This window comes from Marmota flaviventris, chromosome 8, assembly GCF_047511675.1.
Source record: "Marmota flaviventris isolate mMarFla1 chromosome 8, mMarFla1.hap1, whole genome shotgun sequence".
Classification (NCBI taxonomy): Eukaryota; Metazoa; Chordata; class Mammalia; order Rodentia; family Sciuridae; genus Marmota; species Marmota flaviventris.
This window is the reverse complement of record NC_092505.1, coordinates 72,592,681-72,606,983: the sequence shown is the minus strand read 5'-3', so window position 1 is coordinate 72,606,983 and position 14,303 is coordinate 72,592,681.

Here is a 14,303-nt window from a genome sequence, read left to right as displayed (position 1 = left end):
ATGCATAAATCTTAGTGGAATGAAGTAAGTGGAAATGTGAGGGCTCAAATTCACAGGAGAGTTAATATGTAGGTTATTTTCTAAGAAAAATGAAGACAGATTTTTGCTGTGGGATGTGGGCAGCGGGCGGATAAAGTGGATGCAAAGGTGCCTTCTATGCATCTTTCAATTGCTTCTAATCAAACTTTAAGTAAATATCTCTGGAAGTAAGTATTGATTCTTGCTTACTGGTGAAAGCCAAAAACATTCATCAAAGAGGCAGATGGAAGATTATTTTTTATGTACATAAACACAGAAAATTAGGAATTAGTAGGCTTATTTCCACATTCTTATTTTTTTGCCTTTATATTTAGAAATAGAGAAATAGAAAAGAAATAGAAAAATGTTCCCATTTTTCCTTTCCTGTAAAATAACTAACCTTGCACTTGGAAAGAGAGTTTTCATTATTAAGGACTTTTATTCATAAACACACAACATGCACTCACACATACACACACAAACACACAAGTATTTATACAAGTATGATTCCTTATGAGTATGCATGTGGATGTAAATGGGTGGGTAAGTAGGTCCTGTGTTCATGCACATGTATTAATTAATAGGAAAATACAGGAGAGAGTGACTTTGAGTCAGAACTCATTCTGTCCTTGTCTTCTATATTAGTTGTCTTCTTTTCTTTTAATCATTTGGCTTAGGTTGCTGGGATTCTACCTAGAATAAATTAGAATAATTTAAGAAATTCTTCTATCACATCTTTTTCTACTAAGCCAGAAACCTCAAGAAATTTTTTGCAAGTTATCACTGTCTTAGGGGCTAAGATTTCCTGTGTGCCTCCAAGTGTCCTTGCTAGTACCAAGTCAAGGTTACATCAGATGGATTAAACAAAACAAAACAAACAAACAAAAAAACCTGCAGGTTGCTACCTGCTAAATTCTGTGCCCAAGGATACCAGAATCTAGAATGGCCCAAGAAGTAACAATAATTATACTATAGACATACAAAATTCTTTGCTTTACATTTAACCATCATTCAAGCCTCCCTCATTAGGTAAACAGGTAGAAACATGCATGTCAGCAGGGCATTTCTTAAGGAGTTTTCACCCTAGAAAAAGTGTTAAATTCACAACATTTGAACACCATTCATGTTTCTCAGAAGCACCCATTTTCCAATTGTGTCAACATTTCAACTTTTTATTTAAGCTAAGAGTTTTGAGAACTCTTCTTCTCAGGATTCGAGGAATCACCCTCTAAATCATGCTTATCAGTTTATGTTCCCTTCTCTATTCACCCCTAGATCTTTGAATCCTTTAACAAAGTAGTTTGCTATCATAATCATAATAAAAACTAAAAAAAATGCGGTCCTGCATACATAATATCATAGAATTATTAATTAGAAAGGATGATATTCCTTAATCTTCACTTCTTCCATAGTTACCATGACAACACAACTCTTAAATTACTCTTTCAAGGAAAACTCTGCCTAAAGTATGAGCATGATCCCATGTGCCCTTCCCCAAACTAGTGAGGGGAAGAAGAATTGGCAGAGGTAAACATTCCTTTTTATTTTGGTACCAGGGATTGAACCCAAGGGCACTTAACCACTGAGCCACATCTCCAGGCCCTTTTTAATATTTTATTTAGAAACAGGGTCTCACTGAGTTGCTTAGGGCCTCACTAATTTGCTGAGGCTGGCTTTGAACTTGAGGTTCTCTTGCCACAGCTTCCTGAGCCTCTGGGATTACAGATGTGAGTCACCATGCCCGGAAAACACTCTTTTCTATAAAAAGTTTATTATTCATTCTGTCATGAAAGCATTGCGTGTTCAGTATAGAAAAAGGAAAGAAAACCTCGTGAAGTAAATTACTGATTTTTAATGCATTTTTTATTAAATTTTAAAGTTACAATTACTATTTCTACTAACTTTTATTAAAGTGCTTTTCCTGTTTTGATGAGCTTTCTGGTAACATTGAGTCACTAAAATTAAAGGGACATTCTATATGTTGTTTGTTAAATGGTTAAATTATTTTTAATCTTTAGCTCCATAAAATTTTATCAAATGTAAATAAATTGCAATGTAACTGTTGTTTTTTCAGTCCCCAGAAGTTGTTTGCTTTCATTAGTAATTGTCTTCCTGCTCTAACCACCAGGCACAGTGGACTAGTGGAGAGAGCCATCTTTTAATATCCCTCATTCTTCTGTTCATAGTGATTCTTTTCAGGGTGGGCCCCTGAGTAAAGCAGGTCACAGAGTGCCACTCTTCAGAATCTTACAGCATTTTCATCAGAGTGCTTCCTTTTCTTTCTGGTAGTGGAAAGTGAAGCTCTCAGGTTGCCATCAGCCGTTTCCCACTTCAGGGAAGCATGCACTCTGCAGAAAGGAAAGAAAAGAGATGAGAGCAAGTTAGTGCTGGCAGCATATCAATTTTGGTTTTTGTTTTTACTGAAGCATAGCCACAGTTGTGTGTGTGTTCTAGGAAATTCTGCTTTTAGCCTAAGTTTGCTTACGAAGAGTTTCTGTCACTACCATCTAGAATGCACTGATAAATACAATATATAAAGCTTCCACTTTATTCAGGAATGTTAAAAAGATGCCTTATCAGTATTTTATATTTTCATTACAGCTTTATTTTATATTTTCACTATATGATTATTTAAGTGAATGATTGAAAACAGTGTATGTTATTTGGTGTATAACTATACTGTGATTTGCATCCTTTCACATTGTCAGGTATGCTTCTTGTTATTATTTTTCATTTATTCACACCAGGAAAAGTAGGAATTAAATTTTGCCATGTCTAGTTATAATTTCAAGTGGGGTAATAATACTTCATGTTTACATTATGGTTACATTTTATAAAGTACTTTCTCACCCTCATTTCAAATTTTCAATTTCAAAATTTCCCAAGAAATAGACATTATTATTCATGTTTTATTGGCATGAAAGCATATATTCTAGATGTTATATCTCCGTGTTTTATTCTAAATAAGTACAAGAGCTCAGATATGAACTCCAGCCTTTTTATCATGTTCCTGATCGCACAGATGATTAAAAGCATCAAGGATACTTTCAAGCAAGTACTGGAGTGGAGTAAGGAGGGTATAAGAAGAGAGTATGGTTTTAGTGAGATCAGTTTTCACTAGAATTTGGCTGTATCTATCTGTTTGAAGTTAACCATGAAATTATAAAATTATAGAATTTAACACTGGAAGTAACTTTAAGAGATTTTAAGCCAATTCTCATTCCTTCAGGAAGATAAGAACTATTATCCTGAATTAAACAGCTTGATGAAAACAAAGATCAAAAAAAGGCAAAAGAAATAGCCATGAGTAGTTTTACATGGTGAATAGAACCTCAGAAATCTTATGTTAAAATGTACGAAACAAGGTATGTCATATCTTTTCACAAAACTGCAATTCCTATTTTTATACTTTAGGTTATCTTGGCTAATGCTTAAGGTTTTAAGGAAGACCTAAAAAGAAGAGTTTAGAAATTGTGCTAACACTATAACTGAAACTTACAAATGGGATGATTTGAATTTAAAATAATCTATTTGTGTTCAAATTCATTGTTTCTTAAAATAAAGAGGGAATAAAACAAAAATAATCAAATGACAACAGCAAATATGCTTTCCATAAAAATGCTTAGATAAACAGAAATGAATCAATAACTTATTAACAAGTATGTCCCTGTAATAGTTAAAACTGCCATTAAGAGAAGATATATTAGGAAAAAAAACAGTTCTCTTAGATCTTGAAGTCATGAGGACTGGGCTAAATTGTTAATGAAATTCTAAGAAGAAACTTTTAATATTGCTTTCTTAATTTTCTTTTTTCCAGAAATGAGACAGTAGCAGTACTCATACCCCCAAGACTGTCGCAAACTCTAAATGAGATCATTTAGGTAAATTACTTAGTACAATTTCAGGCACATAATAAGCACTTGATAAATGTTAATTGTTGTTTATTTCTTTTTCGTTATGGAACACATTGAGACTTATAAAAGGGAGAGACCCTGGGGAAAACCGTGGTATTTCTGTACTTTTCAGTGAACGCATACAACAAGCTGCTCCCTAGGCATCCGCAGCCTCCTGTCATGCAGATGTCCCAGGCCTGTGTTTCTTCAAATCTTGGACTTTTTTTCACTCTTCATCTATCTCTGAGAATTCCCTAAATTTCCTTTTCCTTATGCTCCATTTCAGAAAGTCTCAGTACAGCCATCACATTGTGATGGTTTAACAAAGGTGGAATATTACTTTTAATAACAAATACATAGATATAATGGAAGAGTCTTTTGGAAACAATGGTCAAATGCAGTTCTTTAAAATCTTATGGCTTAGCAGAGATTCCCATTGGGCACTTAGGATGGATACTGGAGTTGGTTATGTCATCCACCAATAGATGCAAGTAAGAATAGGCTCTTTCCCTACCATCCTGAATTTGATTTGGTTTATATATTGTAATTCATTTTATATCACTACCCTAACTTAAAGTAGTATATCAAATATTGAAGTCTAAACTTAGCCTGAAGTAAGAACTGCTTTTCAGGAGGTGAAAACACTAGGGTCCCTTGAAACAAAATATAATGGAAACCATATGTTCTGCCTACTTCAGTATCATTTTCTAGAATCACTCGTGCTTATAATAGTTATTCTAGTTTATTGAGACTACATTTATCTTCCATGTCTCTCAATTTTGAGATCTTCTAGTATTCAAACACTAAAGGCAAACACTTAATCAATATATTCTCCATATGGAAAAGTTTGACCATGGGACTCCTCAAAGAGTATCAGATTGCTGATGTGTCATTTTAACCTACTATCTCCTCAACTCCCTCTTATGTGTATACACATGTAAAAGGCTGTGGAATTATCTATATACTTGTCATAATTTAATAGTTTAAAACATTAAAAATTTGGTTTTATGGGGACAAATGTGTCTTCAATGGCAAATAGAAATATTGTCATTCTAAATTCAAAACTAACTTTTAGCTAAACTCAAATAACAAAAGAAATAATCTAGCAAAACACCTCAACATTATTACTGCTCATAGGGCCTCAGACTGTTTTAATGACAAGTCTGTGATGAACATATGATGACATGAAGCTGAATAGTGAAGCTTTGTGGAGAGAAGTGGCATTTCTATAAATCTGTTTTAAATGGCATCGTCTTTGGTGCAGATGCCAGAGGCAGTTATGAAACACTTCAAGCAGGGAGTGGATTTCCTAATCATTAGCTGGCCCTCCAGGCATTTTTATCTAACCTACTTCAATTCCAGGTCATGGAGGTTTTGTGTTCCCATGCTATGAAATGCACTGGCATAATTTTTAACTTTACACCTAGAAAGGGCAATATGTAAGAATAAATGTATACATAAAATTCTAGAATATCAAGTGCTTGTGCTGCCATGTCAAGTTAAAACAGAAGAAACAAGACAAAAATGGTCTCTTACTTTTTAAAAAATATATATGAATGCTGTGCAGGGATTGTGAGAGTTTGGTGAGTATCTTTGTAAGTCTGAAATGGTAACATTCAGAACTCTGTGTCTCACTGTCATCCTTCTCCCTACATCTTTTAATACAAAGATGGTGAGAAAAAATTCGGAGTATATTTGGAAGGACAGAAAGTAAAAGCAGGCAAACTGTAGAAACACTATTTTAAAAAATTAATGAGAATATAATTGCGTATTTTCATAATATGGTACAAGTTTGATAAATTTTTAATCTAACACATAAAGGATGGATAACAAATTATAAGATGTGAATACTGTGTGTGTTTGAAGGTACAAACACATGCAATGAACTCAGCTTGTCTATAGATTGAACTAATTACCATAATTGAAGCTTCGGGGAAGCTGGAGTCTGTGATTTCCATCAATAGACATGGATATAATTAACCAATAACTAGGAGGATGTGGTTCCATAAACTTACAGAATTTTTAGCATCTGCTAGAAGCACATCTGTTGTATTATAGCTTATTGGCACACTATGATTAACAATTCAGTACACTTTAAAATATTTGCATGATATGAGACTTCTATATGTTTGCATACTTATAAAACTACCATGATTTTCCTTTCCTTACTTTGAAAAGTGTTTTCTTTCCTCTAATCTATAAAATTACTAATAGCACTTTATCTTTGTGTGTGAACACACAAGGACACATGCAGACATTTCTTTACTGTAATGTGCACTAACTCAGGCTCAATAAAGATTTTTTAAAAAACTAGCATGTGTACCTAACTAAACCCTCTATTTCACTGTATATCATCTTTTATTAATAATAAGCATCAGGCTAGATTTTAGACGCTTTGTAATCCCTCATATTTGCAAGGGATTGCATGCACACAAAACTCTTTTGTAAACATGATAAATCATTATTTATATTAAATGTGTATCTTGTCCTCTACATCATTCTTTCTAAATCAAATTTTCATCATGGGTGTGATGTTCTGTAGTTTTGAAATGGGTGATATGACTTCTCTTCCTGCTCACTTCCCTTCCCAGACCTTATATTTACTATGCTGCTGCTATTACTATGGCTGCTACAGCTACTGATAGTAGGGCTGCTGCTGCTACTACACTATTATTGCTGTGACCACTAGGCTGGAGAAACTGAGTATTAGAAAGTAAACTTTGCCTTTTGGGTTATTTACACATTTGCTTATTGCACATTTTTTTCTTTTTCTTTCTTTTCTTTTTTCTTTTTTTTGGTTCTGGGATTGAACTCAGAGGAAGTCAGCCACTGAGCCACATCCTCAGCCTTATTTTGTAATTTTTATTTTATTTTTTTTTACTTAAGAGACAGAGTCTCACTGAGTTGCTTCTGCTGAGGCTAGTTTTGAACTTTCCATCCTCCTGCCTCAGCCTCCAAACTGCTGGGATCACAGGCATCTGCCACCCTGGCACTCATTGTGTATTTATTGAAGGATCACTGTCTAAAAACTCTGTGATAGATTCTTGAAATATATAAAGAGGAATTCATTCTTATACCTGCCCCAAAGAAATTACTGAGGTAAAAAGAAAAACTCTACTACACAAAGTTTTAAACTGGACGAAATCAAGTGAATAGATGGCTAACTTCATTAAATTGAAAAGTGATGCATTTGGCTTTCTGTGCAGACAATTGGTCACCTAATTTAGATCTGTATACACACTTGATAAGATATAATGATTTCTAATAAATAACTGGAATTTTTTCTTATTTAAACAAATTACGCCTAAAATAATTAACTTTTCTTTTTTTTTTCTTTTTAAAGAGAGTTTGCTTAATTCTAATTGAATCTCAGAAACTGTGATGGATCTTCAGTAGTAGATGTCACATGTAAGCATTTTAGTATTACATGACAGGAACATCATTTATTTATAAACTGGGATTTACTTTTATAAAGTAAAAACAGTTACTTATATACTGAAAAATACTTGGAAAAATAAAAATTACAAGAATTTAATCCTTCTTTTTGTCTTCTTGCTTGTATTTTACATTTCTAAAATCTTCACATTTCTTCATTTAAAAATGCTTAAACAATACATTTGTTTTTCTAGTTATCTATATAATGATTGTAAAACTGTTCATTTTTCAATATAAAATATCATTGAATCAGATTTTTAAATTTATTTTTAATTATAAAGGATGATTATATAAGAATTCAGTTGCAAAGAAAGTATAGATATATGGTTAAGTTCTTAAACGTTTACATAATGTATGTTCAAAATTCTGTTCAACTGAAGAACTATATTAAAATATAATTTTAAGCATAATATTGTTGATTTACTTCTGTTTGTTAAAAAAAGACTAATAATATATCCGAAAACATTTCCCAATTGTATGGTAAATTTTTAAAGCTTATTTCACTTTAATGTTTTAAAATTTCACATTCCTTGAATTTCATATTACTATGAATACCAGAATCGTTCCATTGAGCCAAATCTATTTAGACAAGTTTATTTCCTTTCCAGAATGAAGTCAAGAACAGATTAGGAAGTAAGAAATAAAACATATCATTTCATGTGGATACAGTTACATTTTCCTGCTGCTCAGATATCATTGTGATCATGAGTTTTTGATTGGATGGAAGACTGCTCAAATAGCAATAATCACTAGCTCAGTATAAGTTATATTTCAGTAGAGTCAATAGTAAAGCTGACAATGTGAATGAGTGAATCAAAAGAATACCATGGTTGAATTAGTGATAAAGCCACACTGAGCAGGATGTTTAGATTCCGAAGGGTCTTATTAGTGGGATCATGTTTATAGATCATTAAACAATAGGTCAAAAACTGTATACTGGAATCAATCAATCAATAAGTAGTTTAATATTGTTTAGATTCTATTGATTGAAGGAAAGTATACTTAAGACCTATTTTGGAGGGATAATTCTAACACAATAGTGAAAAAGATTGAATGCAGGATAATTCTAGCAAAAGTGTCTCCTTTGCCAGAATGGGAAAAAAAGTATGAAAGGCTATATAATACAAATTCTAGGAACAGGGAGAGTGCAGTAATATTAGGAAGTAAAATAGCAACCATGTTTCTGTATAAAGAGAATGGCTTTGTATTTAGTTCTAATTCAATATAAAGGTTAATACTTCCACAGAGAAAAAAAATAGTGGTAGATTTGTTTTTTAATTTTATATCATACTATATATTTTTTTCTTATCTCATTTGAAGAAATTACTAGAACTTATTTTGGGTTCTACTCAGGGAAATTTGTAGACAACAAGCAGAAAATTTTTGAAGACAAGGCAAACCATCTACATAGTTTTTGAAAATGAGAGACAAAATGAACTGAGGAGGAAGAAGGAGGAATAACTTGACGGACTAAGGAAAGTGAGATCAAGGAAAAGGTCAATTCTGTACATTAAACAAACAGTTCGACTTCCTTGGGAACTTTGGTTGATGGTACTATGTAACAATTCCTCAGGAAGGTAACAAACAACCAGAAAATTGCTATATGAAATGTGCAGTTTTACCTCTGTGTGGTAAATAATTTTATGTGTCAGCCTGACTGGTTGAATCATTCCACTGGCCTTCTTATGCCTCCAGCTTCCAAATGGCAGATAGTAGGAATTTTCAGCCTCCATAATCACATAAGCCAAACCTTCACAACCTTTATATAGGTATAAACCTCACTGTTTATATATAAATATACTATTTTTTCTCCCTGGGGAACTCATACACTCATAGGGAGGGAATCCCCATCAGTAAATATTCTTGTACAAGCAGAAGTTGGTCCTTGTGCAGTTGTATAAGAAGCATAACAATACCCGGATTAGTAGGTCAAAACTGCAGTCCACGTTTTGTTTTATTTTTGTTTTTTGAAGAGAGGTGGGAGGAAAGGAATCAAGTGTGAAGGGCTAGCATATCATGTAAGCTCCAGGGAAGGAAAGGTTGTTATTAAGACTGAAATTATCTGCCCTTCTAGTTTAGGAGGATGAAAGCTTAGAGTTGAATTTGAGTAGATAAAATGCAAATTAATGGAGTAATATTTTTACACTTCTTACATGATTGAATTTGAGGACTGAGTTTTATATTTTTTTTTATTAATTCATGAGAAAAGGTACAGTGGGGGAAAATTATATATTGCAGAAGAGAATAAAATAGAGCCATTCAAGAAGAGAGAGATTCCAAAAACTACTGGGAAATAGGCAGATATCCTTTCCACAGATACTAGGCTTAAAGTAAAACTTATTAACCAGGTAAGGATTCGTAAGCATAAAGTGAGGAATTTATATAACCATACTAAGGAGAGTTTCAGAAAAATATGTCCATCACTCTAAGAAAAGCATAAGGTAAATACTACCACACGACTCACAGAGGAGGACCAGCTGAACCTGGTATTGAAGAAGGTATGGAGTATACCATACTGTACACAGAATTTCTCTGACCATGCATCTCATACAAAATCCTTACTGATTTCTTAGTGAGGCCAACTTGGAAATAAATTTCATTTTATGTATAAATTAATATAAACTATTAAATTTCTGTGCCTTAGATTTGGTAATTCTAGCTATTACTACTACCATTAAACAAATAAGAACATAAAAAAATGTGGTATAGCTGAATAGAAATAATATTGTTTATGGCAGAACACTTACAGACAGTGCCTGTCTTCTTATCTTCTTGGCCATTCTTTCTCAGTCTTCTTTGTCTTTTTTAGCACACCACACCTTCTCTGATCTTACGGCTTTTGCAGTACCCTTTCTACATAACTGCAGTATTTTTGCCTCAAATATTCACACAGCACTAATGCCCTTAACTCACTGGAGTCTTAGTTTAAGTCTCATCTCAATGAAGCCACCCTATAAAAACTGGAATGCCTACTATTGCTTTCTTTTTACTTTTTTATTAGTTGCTCATGACAATACAATGATCTTGACATATCATACATTTGAATCAAATGGGGTATAATTTCTCATTTTGACAAGTGTACAGATTGCTTTCTTAATCTACTTGCCCTCTTCTATGTTATCTTCCATGGTACTCATTACTACTTCCATTACCATGCAGTTTACCTAATGTTTACATTTGTTGCCTCATATATGCCTTCCTCAATTTGAATATAAGCTCCATGAAAGCTGCTGTTGGTATAGGTAGGCTAGTTTCTGCAGCTCATTTGGAGTTATAGTTCCTTTCTCACTTATCACACTCTTTGTCAGAGTTCTCCAGAGAAATTCAACCAAGGGGGTTTTATGAGAAATTGGCTTATATAATTAGGAAGGGTGAGAAGTCCTACAATATGCTCTCTAAAAGCTGGATATTCCTAGAGACACTGATATAGTTCCAGTACAATCTGAAGGTGTGAGAACCACGGACACCAGTTATATATGTTTATGTCAAAATCAAAAAGCCCAAGAACCAAAACAGCTCTGGTGTGATTTCAGCCTGAGTCTGAAGACCTGAGAGACTACTGGCTCTCAGGCATGAGTGTTGATGGTTTAAGTCCCAATCAGAAGGCAGGGAAGACCAATGCCAGCCTAAGCAAGTAATGAGATAGAGATAGAAATAGAGATAGAGATCTAGAGAGAATGAATAAATTAATTACTACTTTCTTTGTCTTTTTGTTCTATTGCTGAATAGGTATTGGATAATGCCCATGCACATAGTCGGCTTTACTAAGTCTACCAATTCAAATAATAATATCACTTGAAAACTGTTACCACACAAAGCAGAAATAATGTTAAACCAAGTATCTGAGCACCATGTGATTCAGGCAAGTTGACATGTATAACTATCTAGGTGGTGGTACCAGATAGTTATCCAGACAGTTTATTTGACCTAGAGCACAGGTGCTTGAGGACAGAATTTCTAGGGTTGGGGTGGGGCAATTTTGTCTTTTGAGGGAATCTAGGGTTTCCAGACTTTCAAATGTACCAACCCAGATAAATTCATCCTATGTGTCAAGTCTACATAATTCCCAGGAAGCAAGAATATGCACACACGTTTCAGGCTGAAGTACAGTTCAGAGAAAATCTTATTCAAAAAATGGGGAAACCCTGAAGCAAAGCTGTCCAGCAGAGGAGTCCTGCATTGAGAGGCAATAGCCTGGCTCTACTACTTGTGGCATGTTCAGTCACTGACTGTGTGGAGCTCTGGAGGAAGTTTTCTTTGATGCTGGTGCTCTGATGGATCTGAAGCTGTGGGAGCTGGAGGCTGTCAGTCTACTGTCTTTGCTGCCATACGTTCTCTGAAGGAAGATCTGATAGGCCATACATCCATGAATACCCCATATGGTATGTGATACTATGTTATGAATTTAAAAGAGGGATATAGAACAAATCTTTCTAAAATTATTTTTGGCAATGGAACCCTCATAAAATTAGTGTTCTGTGACTCCCACATCTGGTGTAGAGAAGAGAAAATGATTTTGTTTCTTTTTAGAATAACATATAAGATAATTTAGTAGTCAGTCTTTTTTGCTGGCAATAGAATAAAATGAAAATAGATGATGTCACCAAAGTAAGAATTTATATTACAGACTAGGACTATCAGCTGACATACTATGTGGTTAAATGGTAGATTAATCAAATACATTTCAGAATTTTGAATCCTACATTAGATGACTAAATCTTCCTCTCTAAAACTTTTTCTTCTCAGATTTCAAAAGCATGACTTTTGGCTGTGCTCGTACATTTCCAACGTTTTCTATTCAGAGTCTCTGATTCCCTGGTCTGTCATTGGCAGCTACAACAATGCGTGCTCTTCCTCCTGTCGAGGGGTTTATGGTCGGCTGACAGCCCAGCTTCTGTTGCCCTGCTCATTCCCTTGACCCTCACCTTCAGTCAGATAACCTATCCTCACTTCATGCTGGGCATGACCCATTCTCTAGCAAGATCCTTTGTATAAGAAATTCCCTATCAGCTTGCCTAAAACTTTCTTAAAACAGAGCTCTAGTGTAAAACTCTTCCAACTCAATTCTGCTTTTCCTCCCTTTAACCCCCAGTGGCATTTACTATTAAAAGATTCTTGCATGTCTAATCCCATATTGAAGTTGGCTTCTCAGAGAAGCCAAAACAACGATACAAGTCACTTACATTCTTTGGCACTTTATCCTTGGTTATCTTCTATTCTCACTTTGTTCTTTCATATTTTGCCATTATATTATACCAGATGATCCTAAAGATACTATTTAAGATCTTTTAGAGTTAACTTACTTTCGTTCCCCCATCTCTCCATCTACTAGGTTTAAAAGGAACCTAAGGCAATTCTTTTGATGCCTACTAAAGACTCACTTGTGCTTTATTATAAGGGAACAATGTCCAGTTTCTGGAACATGACATATCTGTCATGGCATTGCATTTGTGTGCATGTCGTTCCTAAGTTAGGGACACCTTTTCCCTTTTTATGTTCCTGGAAAACTGTTCAGAATTCTAGACTCTGTTACATATCATCACCTTTTTGAGACAGTTCTGTACTCTCTCCCAATCCATGAATTTTGTAACCACCTTCTTTCTCTGCTCATCTCACAGTCATTTCCAAAGCCACTTGTTCTAGTCTGTATTGTGGCTTCTATAGAGAACTCACTATAATACACACATATTTACTTCTATTTAAGCATCTGTGTAGAGAGCCGACGATAAGTACATTTATTTACTTGATGTTTCATTTACAAAATTGTCAGTTCTTTGAAGGTAAGATGAAGACTTCATATTCATTTTGGTGCCCAACTTGACGAGGACTGTGCCTAATCGTTAGAAGATACTTTAAAGTGCTAGCTAAATAAACTGTGCCATCTGTCATATGATTATGCTAAAGAAGGCAATGGCTTTTAATTCAAGAAAGTTGAGGACCCTACAGGAGAAAAAAACACAATGTTTGCTGATGCAAATTCATTTCCTGGAGTTCATTCCTCAAAAAAAGAAAAAACCAACAAATAAACGAACTCACACTACATCTCAAAACCCTAGAAAAGGAAGAGCAAAACAACAGCAAATGTAGCAGAAGACAAGAAATAATTAAAATCAGAGCGGAAATCAATGAAATTGAAACAAAAAAAACCATTGAAAAAATTGATAAAACTAAAAGTTGGTTCTTTGAAAAAATAAATAGCCATGCTAACGAAGAGAAGCAGAGAGAAAACTCAAATCACTAACATACGGGATGAAAAAGGCAATATCACAACAGACACTACAGAAATACAAAAGATGATTAGAAAGTATTTTGAAACCCTATATTCTAATAAAATAGAAGACAGTGAATACATCGATAAATTTCTTAAGTCATATGAGCTGCCCAGATTGAGTCAGGAAGACACACACAATATAAAAAGACCAATAACAAAGGAAGAAATAGAAGAAGCCATCAAAAGACTACCAACCAAGAAAAGCCCTGGACCAGATGGGTATACAGCGGAGTTTTACAAAACCTTCAAAGAAGAATTAATACCAATACTTTTCAAGCTATTTCAAGAAATATAAAAAGAAGGAGCTCTTCCAAATTCATTCTATGAGGCCAACATCACCCTGATCCCGAAACCAGACAAAGACACTTCAAAAAAAGAAAACTATAGACCAATATCTCTAATGAACATAGATGCAAAAATTCTCAATAAAATCCTGGCGAATCGAATACAAAAGCATATCAAAAAAATTGTGCACCATGATCAAGTAGGATTCATCCCTGGGATGCAATGTTGGTTCAATATACGGAAATCAATAAATATTATTCACCACATCAATAGACTTAAAGATAAGAACCATATGATCGTCTCGATAGATGCAGAAAAAGCATTCAACAAAGTACAGCATCCTTTTATGTTCAAAACACTAGAAAAACTGGGGATAACAGGAACTTACCTCAACATTGTAA